The sequence below is a fragment of the Acanthochromis polyacanthus genome, chromosome 6 (genome assembly GCF_021347895.1).
Source record: "Acanthochromis polyacanthus isolate Apoly-LR-REF ecotype Palm Island chromosome 6, KAUST_Apoly_ChrSc, whole genome shotgun sequence".
In the NCBI taxonomy this organism is placed as follows: domain Eukaryota; kingdom Metazoa; phylum Chordata; class Actinopteri; family Pomacentridae; genus Acanthochromis; species Acanthochromis polyacanthus.
This window is the reverse complement of record NC_067118.1, coordinates 32,139,481-32,157,033: the sequence shown is the minus strand read 5'-3', so window position 1 is coordinate 32,157,033 and position 17,553 is coordinate 32,139,481. Positions and strand designations below refer to the sequence as shown.

The following is a 17,553-nucleotide window of genomic DNA, read 5'->3' as shown; positions in this document are numbered from 1 at the left end:
CTATACTCCCTATCACACTCACCCACTGAGCTATACTCCCTATCTCACTCACCCACTGAGCTATACTCCCTATCTCACTCACCCACTGAGCGATACTCCCAATCTCACTCACTGCTATCCTCCCTATGCCAATTTCACTCACACCTGGAATCAATCCCCAGCCTCCCGGGTGCCAGGCCGTCACTCTACCCACTGAGATATACTCCTTGGCCTTTCTCACTCACCCATATACTCCCTATCACACTCACCCACTGAGCTATACTCCCTATCTCACTCACCCACTGATCCATACTCCCTATCTCACTCACTGCTATCCTCCCTATGCCAATCTCACTCACTCACACCTGGAATCGATCCCCAGCCTCCCGGGTGCCAGCCAGTCACTCTACCCACTGAGCTATACTCCTTGGCCTTTCTCACTCACTCATATACTCCCTATCACACTCACCCACTGAGCTATACTCCCTTTCTCACTCACCGACTGAGCTATCCTCCCTATGCCAATCTCACTCACTCACACCTGGAATCGATCCCCAGCCTCCCGGGTGCCAGCCAGTCACTCTACGCATTGAGCTATACTCCTTGGCCTTTCTCACTCACTCCTATACTCCCTATCTCACTCACCCACTGAGCTATACTCCCTATGCCAATCTCACTCACTCACACCTGGAATCGATCCCCAGCCTCCCGGGTACCAGCCAGTCACTCTTCCCACTGAGCGATACTCCCTATCTCACTCACCCACTAAGCTATACTCCCTATCACACTCACCCACTGAGCTATCCTCCCAATGCCAATCTCACTCACTCACACCTGGAATCGATCCCCAGCCTCCCGGGTGCCAGCCAGTCACTCTACGCATTGAGCTATACTCCTTGGCTTTTCTCACTCACTCCTATACTCCCTATCACACTCACCCACTGAGCTATACTCCCTATCTCACTCACCCACTGAGCTATACTCCCTATCTCACTCACTGCTATCCTCCCTATGCCAATCTCACTCACTCACACCTGGAATCGATCCCCAGCCTCCCGCGTGCCAGCCAGTCACTCTACCCACTGAGCTATACTCCTTGGCCTTTCTCACTCACTCCTATACTCCCTATCACACTCACCCACTGAGCTATACTCCCTATCTCACTCACTGCTATCCTCCCTATGCCAATTTCACTCACTCACACCTGGAATGAATCCCCAGCCTCCCGGGTGCCAGCCAGTCACTCTACCCACTGAGCTCTACTCCTTAGCCTATCTCACTCACCCACTGAGCGATACTCTCTATCTCACTCACTGCTATCCTCCCTATGCCAATCTCTCTCACTCACACCTGGAATCGATCCCGAGCCTCCCGGGTGCCAGCCAGTCACTCTACCCACTGAGCTATACTCCTTGGCCTTTCTCACTCTCTCCTATACTCCCTATCACACTCACCCACTGAGCTATACTCCCTTTCTCACTCATCCACTGAGCTATACTCCCTATCTCACTCACTGCTATCCTCCCTATGCCAATCTCACTCACTCACACCTGGAATCGATCCCCAGCCTCCCAGGTGCCAGCCAGTCACTCAACCCACTGAGCTATACTCCCTATCTCACTCACCGCTATCCTCCCTATGCCAATCTCACTCACTCACACCTGGAATCGATCCCCAGCCTCCCGGGTGCCAGCCAGTCACTCTACCCACTGAGCTATACTCCTTGGCCTTTCTCACTGACTCCTATACTCCCTATCACACTCACCCACTGAGCAATACTCCCAATCTCACTCACCCAATGAGCTATACTCCCTATCTCACTCACTGCTATCCTCCCTATGCCAATCTCACTCACTCACACCTGGAATCGATCCCCAGCCTCCCGGGTGCCAGCCAGTCACTCTACCCACCGAGCTATACTCCTTCGCCTTTCTCACTCAGTCCTATACTCCCTTTCTCACTCACCCACTGAGCGATACTCCCAATCTCACTCACTGCTATCCTCCCTATGCCAATTTCACTCACACCTGGAATCAATCCCCAGCCTCCCGGGTGCCAGCCCGTCACTCTACCCACTGAGATATACTCCTTGGCCTTTCTCACTCACTCATATACTCCCTATCACACTCACCCACTGAGCTATCCTCCCTATGCCAATCTCACTCACTCACACCTGGAATCGATCTCGAGCCTCCCGGGTGCCAGCCAGTCACTCTACCCACTGAGCTATACTTCTTGGCCTTTCTCACTCATTCCTATACTCCCTATCTCACTCACCCACTGAGCTATACTCCCTATCTCACTCACTGCTATCCTCCCTATGCCAATCTCACTCACTCACACCTGGAATCGATCCCCAGCCTCCCGGGTGCCAGCCAGTCACTCTACCCACTGAGCGATACTTCTTGGCCTTTCTCAGTCATTCCTATACTCCCTATCTCACTCACTGCTATCCTCCCTATGCCAATCTCACTCACTCACACCTGGAATCGATCCCCAGCGTCCCGGGTGCCAGCCAGTCACTCTACCCACTGAGCTATACTCCTTGGCCTTTCTCACTGACTCCTATACTCCCTATCACACTCACCCACTGAGCTATACTCCCTATCTCACTCACCCACTGAGCTATACTCCCTATCTCACTCACCCACTGAGCGATACTCCCAATCTCACTCACTGCTATCCTCCCTATGCCAATTTCACTCACACCTGGAATCAATCCCCAGCCTCCCGGGTGCCAGGCCGTCACTCTACCCACTGAGATATACTCCTTGGCCTTTCTCACTCACCCATATACTCCCTATCACACTCACCCACTGAGCTATACTCCCTATCTCACTCACCCACTGATCCATACTCCCTATCTCACTCACTGCTATCCTCCCTATGCCAATCTCACTCACTCACACCTGGAATCGATCCCCAGCCTCCCGGGTGCCAGCCAGTCACTCTACCCACTGAGCTATACTCCTTGGCCTTTCTCACTCACTCATATACTCCCTATCACACTCACCCACTGAGCTATACTCCCTATCTCACTCACCCACTAAGCTATACTCCCTATCACACTCACCCACTGAGCTATCCTCCCAATGCCAATCTCACTCACTCACACCTGGAATCGATCCCCAGCCTCCCGGGTGCCAGCCAGTCACTCTACGCATTGAGCTATACTCCTTGGCCTTTCTCACTCACTCCTATACTCCCTATCACACTCACCCACTGAGCTATACTCCCTATCTCACTCACCCACTGAGCTATACTCCCTATCTCACTCACTGCTATCCTCCCTTTGCCAAACTCACTCACTCACACCAGGAATCGATCCCCAGCCTCCCGGGTGCCAGCCAGTCACTCTACCCACTGAGCTGTACTTCTTGGCTTTTCTCAGTCATTCCTATACTCCCTATCTCACTCACCCACTGAGCTATACTCCCTATCTCACTCACTGCTATCCTCCCTATGCCAATCTCACTCACTCACACCTGGAATCGATCCCCAGCCTCCCGGGTGCCAGCCAGTCACTCTACCCACTGAGCTATACTCCTTGGCCTTTCTCACTGACTCCTATACTCCCTATCACACTCACCCACTGAGCTATACTCCCTATCTCACTCACCCACTGAGCTATACTCCCTATCTCACTCACTGCTATCCTCCCTATGCCAATCTCACTCACTCACACCTGGAATCGATCCGCAGCCTCCCGGGTGCCAGCCAGTCACTCTACCCACTGAGCTATACTCCTTGGCCTTTCTCACTCACTCCTATCCTCCCTTTCTCACTCACCCACTGATGCGATACTCCCAATCTCACTCACTGCTATCCTCCCTATGCCAATTTCACTCACACCTGGAATCAATCCCCAGCCTCCCGGGTGCCAGCCCGTCACTCTACCCACTGAGATATACTCCTTGGCCTTTCTCACTCACTCACTCCCTATCACACTCACCCACTGAGCTATACTCCCTATCTCACTCACTGCTATCCTCCCTATGCCAATTTCACTCACTCACACCTGGAATCAATCCCCAGCCTCCCCGGTGCCAGCCAGTCACTCTACCCACTGAGCTATACTCCTTGGCCTTTCTCACTCACTTCTATACTCCCTGTCACACTCACCCACTGAGCGATACTCCCTATCTCACTCACCCACTGAGCGATACTCCCTATCTCACTCACTGCTATCCTCCCTATGCCAATCTCACTCACTCACACCTGGAATCGATCCCCAGCCTCCCTGGTGCCAGCCAGTCACTCTACCCACTGAGCTATACTCCTTGGCCTTTCTCACTCACTCCTACACTCCCTATCACACTCACCCACTGAGCTATACTCCCTATCTCACTCACTGCTATCCTCCATATGCCAATTTCACTCACACCTGGAATAAATCCCCAGCCTCCCGGGTGCCAGCCCGTCACTCTACCCACTGAGATATACTCCTTGGCCTTTCTCACTCATTCCTATACTCCCTATCTCACTCACCCACTGAGCTATACTCCCTATCTCACTCACTCACTGCTATCCTCCCTATGCCAATCTCACTCACTCACACCTGGAATCGATCCCCAGCCTCCCGGGTGCCAGCCAGTCACTCTACCCACTGAGCTATACTCCTTGGCCTTTCTCACTCACTCCTACACTCCCTATCACACTCACCCACTGAGCTATACTCCCTATCTCACTCACTGCTATCCTCCCCATGCCAATCTCACTCACTCACACCTGGAATCGATCCACAGCCTCCCGGGTGCCAGCCAGTCACTCTTCCCACTGAGCTATACTCCTTGGCCTTTCTCACTCACTCCTATACTCCCTATCACACTGACCCACTGAGCTTTCCTCCCTATCTCACTCACCCACTGAGCTGTACTCCCTATCTCACTCACTGCGATCCTCCCCATGCCAATCTCACTCACTCACACCTGGAATCGAGCCCCAGCCTCCCAGGTGCCAGCCAGTCACTCTACCCTCTGAGCTATATTCCTTGGCCTTTCTCACTCACCCACTGAGCTATACTCCTTATCTCACTCACTCCTATCCTCCCTATGCCAATCTCACTCACACCTGGAATCGATCCCCAGCCTCCCGGGTGCCAGCCAGTCACTCTACCCACTGAGCTATACTCCCTATCTCACTCACTCCTATCCTCCCTATGCCTATCTCACTCACTCACACCTGGAATCGATCCACAGCCTCCCGGGTGCCAGCCAGTCACTCTTTCCACTGAGCTATACTCCTTGGCCTTTCTCACTCACTCCTATACTCCCTATCACACTCAGCCACTGAGCTATACTCCCTATCTCACTCACCCACTGAGCGATACTCCCTTTCTCACTCACTGCTATCCTCCCTATGCCAATCTCACTCACACCTGGAATCGATCCCCAGCCTCCCGGGTGCCAGCCAGTCACTCTACCCACTGAGCTATACTCCTTGGCCTTTCTCACTCACTCCTATACTCCCTATCACACTCACCCACTGAGCGATACTGAGAAAGGCCAAGAAGTATAGCTCAGTGGGAAGAGTGACTGGTTGGCACCCGGGAGGCTGTGGATCGATTCCAGGTGTGAGTGAGTGAGATTGGCATAGGGAGGATAGGAGTGAGTGAGATAGGGAGTATAGCTCAGTTGGTGAGTGAGATAGGGAGTATAGCTCAGTGGGTGGGTGAGTGAGAAAGGGAGTATAGCTCAGTGGGTGAGTGAGAAAGGCCAAGGAGTATATCTCAGTGGGAAGAGTGACTGCCTGGCACCCGGGAGGCTGGGGATCGATTCCAGGTGTGAGTGAGTGAGATTGGCATAGGGAGGATAGCAGTGAGTGAGATAGGGAGTATAGCTCAGTGGGTGAGTGAGATAGGGAGGATAGCTCAGTGGGTGAGTGTGATAGGGAGAATAGGAGTGAGTGAGAAAGGCCAAGGACTATAGCTCAGTGGGAAGAGTGACTGGCTGGCACCCGGGAGGCTGGGGATCGATTCCAGGTGTGAGTGAGTGAGATTGGCATGGGGAGGATAGCAGTGAGTGAGATAGGGAGTATCGCTCAGTGGGTGAGTGAGATAGGGAGTATAGCTCAGTGGGTGAGTGTGATAGGTAGTATAGCTCAGTGGGTAGAGTGACTGGCTGGCACCCGGGAGGCTGGGGATCGATTCCAGGTGTGAGTGAGTGAGATTAGCATAGGGAGGATAGCAGTGAGTGAGATAGGGAGTATAGCTCAGTGGGTGAGTGTGATAGGGAGTATACGAGTGAGTGAGAAAGGCCAAGGAGTATAGCTCAGAGGGTAGAGTGAGTGACTGGCTGGCACCCTGGAGGCTGTGGATCGATTCCAGGTGTGAGTGAGTGAGTGAGATTGGCATGGGGAGGATAGCAGTGAGTGAGAAAGGGAGTATAGCTCAGTGGGTGAGTGAGATAGGGAGTATAGGAGTGAGTGAGTAAGGCCAAGGAGTATAGCTCAGTGGGAAGAGTGACTGGCTGGCACCCGGGAGGCTGGGGATCGATTCCAGGTGTGAGTGAGATTGGCATAGGGAGGATAGCTCAGTGGGTGAGTGAGCTAGGGAGTATAGCTCAGTGGGTGAGTGAGAAAGGCCAAGGAGTATAGCTCAGAGGGAAGAGTGACTGGCTGGCACCCGGGAGGCTGGGGATCGATTCCAGGTGTGAGTGAGATTGGCATGGGGAGGATAGCAGTGAGTGAGATAAGGAGTATAGCTCAGTGGGTGAGTGTGATAGGGAGGATAGCTCAGTGGGTGAGTGTGATAGGGAGTATAGGAGTGAGTGAGAAAGGCCAAGGAGTATAGCTCAGTGGGTAGAGTGACTGGCTGGCACCCGGGAGGCTGGGGATCGATTCCAGGTGTGAGTGAGTGAGATAGGGAGTATAGGAGTGAGTGAGAAAGGCCAAGGAGTATAGCTCAGTGGGTAGAGTGACTGGCTGGCACCCGGGAGGCTGGGGATCGATTCCAGGTGTGAGTGAGTGAGCTTGGCATAGGGAGGATAGCTCAGTGGGTGAGTGAGATAGGGAGTATAGCTCAGTGGGTTAGTGTGATAGGGAGTATAGGAGTGAGTGAGAAAGGCCAAGAAGTATAGCTCAGAGGGTAGAGTGACTGCCTGGCACCCGGGAGGCTGGGGATCGATTCAAGGTGTGAGTGAGTGAGATTGGCATAGGGAGGATAGCAGTGAGTGAGAAAGGGAGTATCGCTCAGTGGGTGAGTGAGATAGGGAGTATTGCTCAGTGGCTGAGTGTGATAGGGAGTATAGGAGTGAGTGAGAAAGGCCAAGGAGTATAGCTCAGTGGAAAGAGTGACTGGCTGGCACCCGGGAGGCTGTGGATCGATTCCAGGTGTGAGTGAGTGAGATTGGCATAGGCAGGATAGGAGTGAGTGAGATAGGGAGTATAGCTCAGTGGGTAGAGTGACTGGCTGGCACCCGGGAGCCTGGGGATCGATTCCAGGTGTGAGAGAGATTGGCATAGGGAGGATAGCAGTGAGTGAGATAGGGAGTATCGCTCAGTGGGTGAATGAGATAGGGAGTATAGCTCAGTGGGTGAGTGTGATAGGGAGTATAGGAGTGAGTGAGTGAGAAAGGCCAAGGAGTATCGCTCAGTGGGTAGAGTGACTGGCTGGCACCCGGGAGGCTGGGGATCGATTCCAGGTGTGAGTGAGTGAGTGAGATTGGCATAGGGAGGATAGGAGTGAGTGAGATAAGGAGTATAGCTCAGTGGGTGAGTGAGAAAGGCCAAGGAGTATAGCTCAGAGGGTAGAGTGACGGGCTGGCACCCGGGAGGCTGGGGATCGATTCCAGGTGTGAGTGAGATTGGCATAGGGAGGATAGCAGTGAGTGAGAAAGGGAGTATCGCTGAGTGGGTGAGTGAGATAGGGAGTATAGCTCAGTGGGTGAGTGTGATAGGGAGTATAGGAGTGAGTGAGAAAGGCCAAGGAGTATAGCTCAGTGGGAAGAGTGACTGGCTGGCACCCGGGAGGCTGGGGCTCGATTCCAGGTGTGAGTGAGTGAGATTGGCATAGGGAGGATAGCAGTGAGTGAGAAAGGGAGTATCGCTCAGTGGGTGAGTGTGATAGGGAGTATAGGAGTGAGTGAGAAAGGCCAAGAAGTATAGCTCAGAGGGTAGAGTGACTGCCTGGCACCCGGGAGGCTGGGGATCGATTCCAGGTGTGAGTGAGTGAGATTGGCATAGGGAGGATAGCAGTGAGTGAGATAGGGAGTATAGTTCAGTGGGTGAGTGAGATAGGGAGTATAGGAGTGAGTGAGAAAGGCCAAGGAGTATAGCTCAGTGGGTAGAGTGACTGGCTGGCACCCGGGAGGCTGGGGATCGATTCCAGGTGTGAGTGAGTGAGCTTGGCATAGGGAGGATAGCTCAGTGGGTGAGTGAGATAGGGAGTATAGCTCAGTGGGTTAGTGTGATAGGGAGTATAGGAGTGAGTGAGAAAGGCCAAGGAGTATAGCTCAGTGGAAAGAGTGACTGGCTGGCACCCGGGAGGCTGTGGATCGATTCCAGGTGTGAGTGAGATTGGCATAGGGAGGATAGCAGTGAGTGAGAAAGGGAGTATCGCTCAGTGGGTGAGTGAGATAGGGAGTATTGCTCAGTGGCTGAGTGTGATAGGGAGTATAGGAGTGAGTGAGAAAGGCCAAGGAGTATAGCTCAGTGGAAAGAGTGACTGGCTGGCACCCGGGAGGCTGTGGATCGATTCCAGGTGTGAGTGAGTGAGATTGGCATAGGGAGGATAGGAGTGAGTGAGATAGGGAGTATAGCTCAGTGGGTAGAGTGACTGGCTGCACCCGGGAGCCTGGGGATCGATTCCAGGTGTGAGAGAGATTGGCATAGGGAGGATAGCAGTGAGTGAGATAGGGAGTATCGCTCAGTGGGTGAATGAGATAGGGAGTATAGCTCAGTGGGTGAGTGTGATAGGGAGTATAGGAGTGAGTGAGTGAGAAAGGCCAAGGAGTATCGCTCAGTGGGTAGAGTGACTGCTGGCACCCGGGAGGCTGGGGATCGATTCCAGGTGTGAGTGAGTGAGTGAGATTGGCATAGGGAGGATAGGAGTGAGTGAGATAAGGAGTATAGCTCAGTGGGTGAGTGAGAAAGGCCAAGGAGTATAGCTCAGAGGGTAGAGTGACGGGCTGGCACCCGGGAGGCTGGGGATCGATTCCAGGTGTGAGTGAGATTGGCATAGGGAGATAGCAGTGAGTGAGAAAGGGAGTATCGCTGAGTGGGTGAGTGAGATAGGGAGTATAGCTCAGTGGGTGAGTGTGATAGGGAGTATAGGAGTGAGTGAGAAAGGCCAAGGAGTATAGCTCAGTGGGAAGAGTGACTGGCTGGCACCCGGGAGGCTGGGGCTCGATTCCAGGTGTGAGTGAGTGAGATTGGCATAGGGAGGATAGCAGTGAGTGAGAAAGGGAGTATCGCTCAGTGGGTGAGTGTGATAGGGAGTATAGGAGTGAGTGAGAAAGGCCAAGAAGTATAGCTCAGAGGGTAGAGTGACTGCCTGGCACCCGGGAGGCTGGGGATCGATTCCAGGTGTGAGTGAGTGAGATTGGCATAGGGAGGATAGCAGTGAGTGAGATAGGGAGTATAGTTCAGTGGGTGAGTGAGATAGGGAGTATAGGAGTGAGTGAGAAAGGCCAAGGAGTATAGCTCAGTGGGTAGAGTGACTGGCTGGCACCCGGGAGGCTGGGGATCGATTCCAGGTGTGAGTGAGTGAGCTTGGCATAGGGAGGATAGCTCAGTGGGTGAGTGAGATAGGGAGTATAGCTCAGTGGGTTAGTGTGATAGGGAGTATAGGAGTGAGTGAGAAAGGCCAAGGAGTATAGCTCAGTGGAAAGAGTGACTGGCTGGCACCCGGGAGGCTGTGGATCGATTCCAGGTGTGAGTGAGATTGGCATAGGGAGGATAGCAGTGAGTGAGAAAGGGAGTATCGCTCAGTGGGTGAGTGAGATAGGGAGTATTGCTCAGTGGCTGAGTGTGATAGGGAGTATAGGAGTGAGTGAGAAAGGCCAAGGAGTATAGCTCAGTGGAAAGAGTGACTGGCTGGCACCCGGGAGGCTGTGGATCGATTCCAGGTGTGAGTGAGTGAGATTGGCATAGGGAGGATAGGAGTGAGTGAGATAGGGAGTATAGCTCAGTGGGTAGAGTGACTGGCTGGCACCCGGGAGCCTGGGGATCGATTCCAGGTGTGAGAGAGATTGGCATAGGGAGGATAGCAGTGAGTGAGATAGGGAGTATCGCTCAGTGGGTGAGTGAGATAGGGAGTATAGCTCAGTGGGTGAGTGTGATAGGGAGTATAGGAGTGAGTGAGAAAGGCCAAGGAGTATAGCTCAGTGGGTAGAGTGACTGGCTGGCACCCGGGAGGCTGGGGATCGATTCCAGGTGTGAGTGAGATTGGCATAGGGAGGATAGCAGTGAGTGAGAAGGGAGTATCGCTCAGTGGGTGAGTGAGATAGGGAGTATAGCTCAGTGGGTGAGTGTGATAGGGAGTATAGGAGTGAGTGAGAAAGGCCAAGGAGTATAGCTCAGTGGGTAGAGTGACTGGCTGGCACCCGGGAGGCTGGGGATCGATTCCAGGTGTGAGTGAGTGAGATTGGCATAGGGAGGATAGCAGTGAGTGAGATAGGGAGTATAGCTCAGTGGGTGTGAGGGTATAGGAGTGAGTGAGAAAGGCCAAGGAGTATAGCTCAGTGGGTAGAGTGACTGGCTGGCACCCGGGAGGCTGGGGATCGATTCCAGGTGTGAGTGAGATTGGCATAGGGAGGATAGCAGTGAGTGAGAAAGGGAGTATCGCTGAGTGGGTGAGTGAGATAGGGAGTATAGCTCAGTGGGTGAGTGTGATAGGGAGTATAGGAGTGAGTGAGAAAGGCCAAGGAGTATAGCTCAGTGGGAAGAGTGACTGGCTGGCACCCGGGAGGCTGGGGATCGATTCCAGGTGTGAGTGAGTGAGATTGGCATAGGGAGGATAGCAGTGAGTGAGAAAGGGAGTATCGCTCAGTGGGTGAGTGTGATAGGGAGTATAGGAGTGAGTGAGAAAGGCCAAGAAGTATAGCTCAGAGGGTAGAGTGACTGCCTGGCACCCGGGAGGCTGGGGATCAATTCCAGGTGTGAGTGAGTGAGATTGGCATAGGGAGGATAGCAGTGAGTGAGAAAGGGAGTATCACTCAGTGGGTGAGTGAGATAGGGAGTATAGCTCAGTGGGTGAGTGAGAAAGGCCAAGGAGTATAGCTCAGTGGGTAGAGTGACTGGCTGGCACCCGGGAGGCTGTGGGATCGATTCCAGGTGTGAGTGAGTGAGATTGGCATAGGGAGGATAGCAGTGAGTGAGATAGGGAGTATAGCTCAGTGGGTGAGTGAGATAGGGAGATAGTCAGTGGTGAGTGTGATAGGGAGTATGGAGTGAGTGAGAAAGGCCAAGGAGTATAGCTCAGTGGGTAGAGTGACTGGCTGGCACCCGGGAGGCTGGGGATCGATTCCAGGTGTGAGTAGTGAGATTGGCATAGGGAGGATAGCAGTGAGTGAGATAGGGAGTATAGCTCAGTGGGTGAGTGAGATAGGGAGTATAGCTCAGTGGGTGAGTGTGATAGGGAGTATAGGAGTGAGTGAGAAAGGCCAAGGAGTATAGCTCAGTGGGTAGAGTGACTGGCTGGCACCCGGAGGCTGGGGATCGATTCCAGGTGTGAGTGAGTGAGATTGGCATAGGGAGGATAGCAGTGAGTGAGATAGGAGTATAGCTCAGTGGGTGAGTGTGATAGGGAGTATAGGAGTGAGTGAGAAAGGCCAAGGAGTATAGCTCAGTGGGTAGAGTGACTGGCTGGCACCCGGGAGGCTGGGGATCGATTCCAGGTGGAGTGAGTGAGATTGGCATAGGGAGGATAGCAGTGAGTGAGATAGGGAGTATAGCTCAGTGGGTGAGTGAGATAGGGAGTATAGCTCAGTGGGTGAGTGTGATAGGGAGTATAGGAGTGAGTGAGAAAGGCCAAGGAGTATAGCTCAGTGGGGGAGTGACTGGCTGGCACCCGGCAGGCTGGGGATCGATTCCAGGTGTGAGTGAGTGAGATTGGCATAGGAGATAGCAGTGAGTGAGATAGGGAGTATAGCTCAGTGGGGTGAGATAGGGATAGGGAGTATAGGAGGTGAGTGAGAAAGGCCAAGGAGTATAGCTCAGTGGGTAGAGTGACTGGCTGGCACCCGGGAGGCTGTGGATCGATTCCAGGTGTGAGTGAGTGAGATTGACATAGGGAGGATAGGAGTGAGTGAGATAGGGAGTATAGCTCAGTTGGTGAGTGAGATAGGGAGTATAGCTCAGTGGGTGGGTGAGTGAGATAGGGAGTATAGCTCAGTGGGTGGGTGAGTGAGAAAGGGAGTATAGCTCAGTGGGTCAGTGTGATAGGGAGTATAGGAGTGAGTGAGTAAGGCCAAGGAGTATATAGCTCAGTGGGAAGAGTGACTGGCTGGCACCCGGGAGGCTGTGGATCGATTCCAGGTGTGAGTGAGTGAGATTGGCATGGGGAGGATAGCAGTGAGTGAGATAGGGAGTATAGCTCAGTGGGAGAGTGGGAGAGTGAGATAGGGAGGATAGCTCAGTGGGTGGTGTGATAGGGAGTATAGGAGTGAGTGAGAATGCTAAGGAGTATAAGCTCAGTGGGAAGAGTGACTGACGGCACCCGGGAGGCTGGGGATCGATTCCAGGTGTGAGTGAGTGAGATTGGCATAGGGAGGATAGCAGTGAGTGAGATAGGGAGTATAGCTCAGTGGGTGAGTGTGATAGGGAGTATAGGAGTGAGTGAGAAAGGCCAAGGAGTATAGCTCAGTGGGTAGAGTGGACTGGCTGGCACCCGGAGGCTGGGGATCGATTCCAGGTGTGAGTGAGTGAGATTGGCATGGGAGGATAGCAGTGAGTGAGAAGGGAGTATAGCTCAGTGGGTGAGTGAGATAGGGAGTATAGCTCAGTGGGTGAGTGTGATAGGGAGTATAGGAGTGAGTGAGAAAGGCCAAGGAGTATAGCTCAGTGGGAGAGTGACTGGCTGGCACCCGGGAGGCTGGGGATCGATTCCAGGTGTGAGTGAGTGAGATTGGCATAGGGAGGATAGCAGTGAGTGAGATAGGGAGTATAGCTCAGTGGGTGAGTGAGATAGGGAGTATAGCTCAGTGGGTGAGTGTGATAGGGAGTATAGGAGTGAGTGACAAAGGCCAAGGAGTATATAGCTCAGTGGGTAGAGTGACTGGCTGGCACCCGGGAGGCTGGGGATCGATTCCAGTGTGAGTGAGTGAGATTAGCATAGGGAGGATAGCAGTGACTGAGATAGGGAGTATCGCTCAGTGGGTGAGTGAGATAGGAGTTTAGCTCAGTGGGTGAGTGTTATAGGGAGTATAGGAGTGAGTGAGAAAGGCCAAGAAGTATAGCTCAGAGGGTAGAGTGACTGGCTGGCACCCGGGAGGCTGGGGATCGATTCCAGGTGTGAGTGAGTGAGCTTGGCATAGGGAGTATAGCTCAGTGGGTGAGTGTGATAGGGAGTATACGAGTGAGTGAGAAAGGCCAAGGAGTATAGCTCAGTGGGTGAGTGAGATAGGCATAGGGAGTAAAGCTCAGTGGGTTGAGTGGATGGCTGGCAGCCGGTAGGCCGGGGTTCGATTCCAGGTGTGAGTGAGTGAGATAGGCATGGGGAGTATCGGAGTGAGTGAGTGAGATAGGCATAAGGAGGATGTGAGTAAATGAGATAGGCATAGGGAGTATAGCTCAGTGGGTGGGTGAGATAGGCATAGGGAGTATAGATCAGTGGGGAAAGGGCTGGCTGGCACCCGGGAGGCCGGGGTTCGATTCCCGGTGTGAGCGAGTGAGATGGAGTATAGGAGTTCAATTCATTCAATTTTATTTATATAGCGTCAATTACAGTCAACTCGTCTCAAGACGCTTTACAGAACCCAAATGCCTGACCCCCAGAGCAAGCCCAAAGGCGACAGTGGCAAGGAAAAACACCCTTTTAACAGGGAAGAAACCTCGAGCAGAACCCGGCTCTATATAGGGGGGACCCATCTGCCTGCTGGCCGGGCGGGTTGAGAAGGACAGAAGAGGGCAAGGGGGAGGGATGGGAGAAGAGGGAGGGGTGGGAAAGCAAGGAAAACACAACACACATTTGGATACATGCATGACAGGATATGTGACACAGACAAAGTATAAGCTAACATTGAAAACTGACTCATAATTTACTCTTTGATGTACGGCTCTGACATTAACATACTCCATAATATAGCTAGCAGTAAAATTCAAACAGTATGTAAGTTAGCATAAACAGTATAGTGAAGGCAATGCAGAGTTGACTGGTGGAAAAAGGGAGTTGGAAGCAGAGGGCTGGAGGAAGGTCAGCAACAGCATCCCACAGTGGACATGGTGGAGACTGGACCAGCTGGTGGAACATCAACCGCAGATCTGAAGCATCCCAGCTCTGGGACCAGGGACACTCGGAGAAATAGCACAGGGGGAAACAGAGTGAATGTACTGCATAACGGTATACATATTAAATGTAAAGGTAGATAGAGAAGGGCTCAGTGCGTCAAGAAAAGTCCCCAGCAGCCTATAGGCCTATAGCAGCATGACTAGAGGCAGAACGAAGGGACGTCAAGAGGGAGTCAGCTGTGCAATGAAGACACAAGCGAACCCCTGTGGGTCACCCAGTCAGCCAGTCAGGAGTGAGTGAGATAGGCATAGGGAGTATAGTAGTGAGTGAGGTAGGCATAGGGAGTAAAGCTCAGTGGGTTGAGTGGCTGGCTGGCAGCCGGGAGGCCGGGGTTCGATTCCAGGTGTGAGTGAGTGAGATTGGCATAGGGAGGATAGCAGTGAGTGAGATAGGGAGTATAGCTCACTGGGTGAGTGAGAAAGTAATCGGGAGTATAGCTCAGTGGGAAGAGTGGCTGGCTGGCCCCGGGAGGCCGGGGTTCGATTCCAGGTGTGAGTGAGATGGAGTATAGGAGTGGGTGAGATAGGGAGTATAGGAGTGAGTGAGTGAGATTCGGAGTATGTGAGTGAGTGAGATAGGCATAGGGAGTATAGCTCAGTGGGTAGAGTGGCTGGCTGGCACCCGGGAGGCCGGGGTTCGAGGGAGTAGTGAGATAGTTGCTTTACCAACTTTGTATTTAAGCAGGTAATAAAAGCACTAGTATTAACTCTTAAATGCAATTTTAGTTATTGCCTCACAATATAAGATACCTCTGAATAAGTTGATCATGATGCCCATTTCTCACGAAGATCTAATTTCGAAGCCCTCTGTAGCACATAACCACACATACGCATCTTCGCAACTGCTCATTTGATACACCTCAATCTGTGTGATTAGTTTAAATCATTTGATTTTCAATTTGAACTGACACACCTTTTGTTTGTTTTTGGTAAGGGAAAAAATGTATTCACTATATAATTTGTTCAGTTGGCTTTCAATTTAAATGTTTCTATTTTTTATCTATATTTTGGGAAGAAAAAAACGGTGAAAAGCAGGCTAAGAACATTCTTATTTAACTATATCCATTATTCTTTTCACACAACCCATACGTTTGTTCTGTTCTTACTAATAACATTTGCTTAAGATTGGAGATTTTTTGTTTGTGGCTAGACATCATATGGATGCATAAGGTCACAAAATCTGCTGAGAGTTATTTAACTCATTATTACAAACATCCTATATGTCCTCAAATAAAAAAGGTTAATATCACCTAAGCTACATTCAGTTTGTGCATATTTGCATATTATGCATATCGCCGGGGGCGGCATAGCTCAGTGGGTAGAGTGGCCGTCTCGTAACCGGAGGGTTGCCGGTTCAACCCTCACCCCGTCGTGCTCATGCCGAGGTGTCCCTGAGCAAGACACCTAACCCCTAATTGCTCCTGATGGGGTCGTGGTTAGCGCCTTGCATGGCAGCTTCCGCCATCAGGGTGAATGTGACGTATTCTGTAAAGCGCTTTGGGTACCTTGCAGGTATAGTAAAAGTGCTATATAAATACAGACCATTTACCATATTTAACTAAACAGATGTTCTGAGGAGAATAATGGGACAAATCCCTATGGCTTGATCTTTGATTTTTTTTTCCTTTCAAAATAAAATCCAGCAAACTAAAATCAACAACTTCTGTTTTTGTTACTTTTCTTTTAATTCAATACCTAAGCCCGTTTGTTTTTATTTTGTGGCGAAACCATGGGGACTGTGGGGCGTGCACGCGCATCGCCACTCAGGCGTGTATTCCTGCAGTTCTCCACGGCACGCACTTACGCCAATGGGGCGAGTCAACACACCGCGGCTCAGGGATCGCGGCAGCGGCTGCTCTCTTTGTTAATCAGCAGAGACACATCCTCTCTCCTCTGTCACACAAAGTCTGAGCAAACTTTAGTATCTGCGTCTTTGGGCTAAACACAAGCTCCAACGCTATTGACCAGTGATCAGCTGCTGCTCGATTCTTCACCGCACCACTCACAGATTGGAGCTCCGTGCGCTCTGGAGAGACCAGGCAGCCACAGGGCTGGGACACGTGTGGAATGGGTCTACAGTCCAAGCAGAAATAAAATAAATAATATGCAATATATATCAATGTGTTTCCAGTAATTCCCTTTAAACATAATTACAAAAACACCAACAAATATTACAAATTTGGATTTTGTTTGTGGGATACTGTTATTTCTTATCAGTGGCTCAAGCAGCACTGACGATGCCGAACCAAGAGGGCGCAGCATATCGTGTGCCCAGCAGTCCATGCGCACTCGCAGTTCGAAAACTGTAATTGGATAAAAGTCCTATCAGAAAGTCACATGCCTGGACAGAAGGTGTATATTTTTTAATGTAGGATTTGGAGTTTGATTGATTAAAGCGGAGCAACTGAATGCACAATGACGCACATGCTTGGAGCCTTCGGGACGGAGATGGATGAATTTTTTAAAATGGTACACTTCCACGCGCCGGAAATCCGGCGCGGCGCCGGAAAACTTTAAGCCCTGCCTACAGTATTTTTAACAAACAGCCCCCCTACATTCATGAAATTTGGGAGGCTTATAGAGCATATCATGATGCACAAAAAAGCCTCTTGGAGCCATGCCCTAAACCCAACAGGAAGTTGGCCATCTTGGATTAATTGTGAGATTTTTGCTGATTTTTCTCATTTTTGAGAGTGAATACCCCCTAGGAGATAATTCCAGGAGACCTGAAATTTTGTCAGTCCACACAGCAGGACTTGGTGATGAAAAGTTATCAAACGTTTAACCAGAAGCCAAATGGTGCGGCCATGGCGACCATCAGAGTTTTGATGCTTCGCCATGAAACAACAGCTGCTGTATAACTATCCTCTGAATGCTCCAATCTCCCTCAAACTTTACATGTGTGATCAAAGTCCAATCCTGACCACATCTATAGGCGAACATACACTCTCAGTCGCGGCGCCACCTGTTGGATGGACAGGAAATGCTTTATAAGTAGCCTGTACATGTTCCAATCAGCCTGAAATGTTACATGTGTGATCAGACTCTGGTCCAGATGCGATTCAGAGGCCGACATACACTCTCAGTCACAGCGCCACCTGGTGGATGTGCGTGGATTCGCCGACCAGC

The 17,553-nt window shown here is 51.6% G+C and overlaps 2 long non-coding RNA genes across 10 annotated transcripts in view; one reads left to right on the top strand and one right to left on the bottom strand.

The window, feature by feature from the left end:
* LOC127534321 (uncharacterized) overlaps positions 1-5,469 on the bottom strand; it is a 60,812-nt gene extending 55,343 nt beyond the window's left edge. Inside the window, exons 1-4 of the long non-coding RNA XR_007942399.1 lie at positions 5,161-5,469; positions 2,889-3,664; positions 2,323-2,462; positions 667-1,013 (exon numbers count right to left, since the gene is read on the bottom strand). This is a non-coding gene — a long non-coding RNA (uncharacterized LOC127534321). The remainder of the gene's footprint in view (positions 1-666; positions 1,014-2,322; positions 2,463-2,888; positions 3,665-5,160) is intronic.
* Positions 5,470-5,475: 6 nt separating this feature from the next.
* LOC127534320 (uncharacterized) lies at positions 5,476-13,234 on the top strand. Of its 9 annotated transcripts, XR_007942397.1 has the most exons (9): positions 5,476-5,549; positions 5,760-5,959; positions 6,479-6,626; positions 8,136-8,305; positions 9,502-9,671; positions 10,155-10,350; positions 10,904-10,993; positions 12,104-12,183; positions 13,027-13,228. It is a non-coding gene; the product is annotated as an uncharacterized LOC127534320 (long non-coding RNA). The 9 variants fall into 9 exon arrangements; XR_007942396.1 differs by lacking the exons at positions 5,476-5,549; positions 6,479-6,626 and adding an exon at positions 7,875-7,965 and having other exon boundaries at positions 5,953-6,068; positions 13,027-13,223; XR_007942395.1 differs by lacking the exons at positions 5,476-5,549; positions 6,479-6,626 and adding an exon at positions 7,218-7,308 and having other exon boundaries at positions 5,953-6,068; positions 13,027-13,223.
* The last annotated feature ends 4,319 nt before the right edge of the window (positions 13,235-17,553 follow it).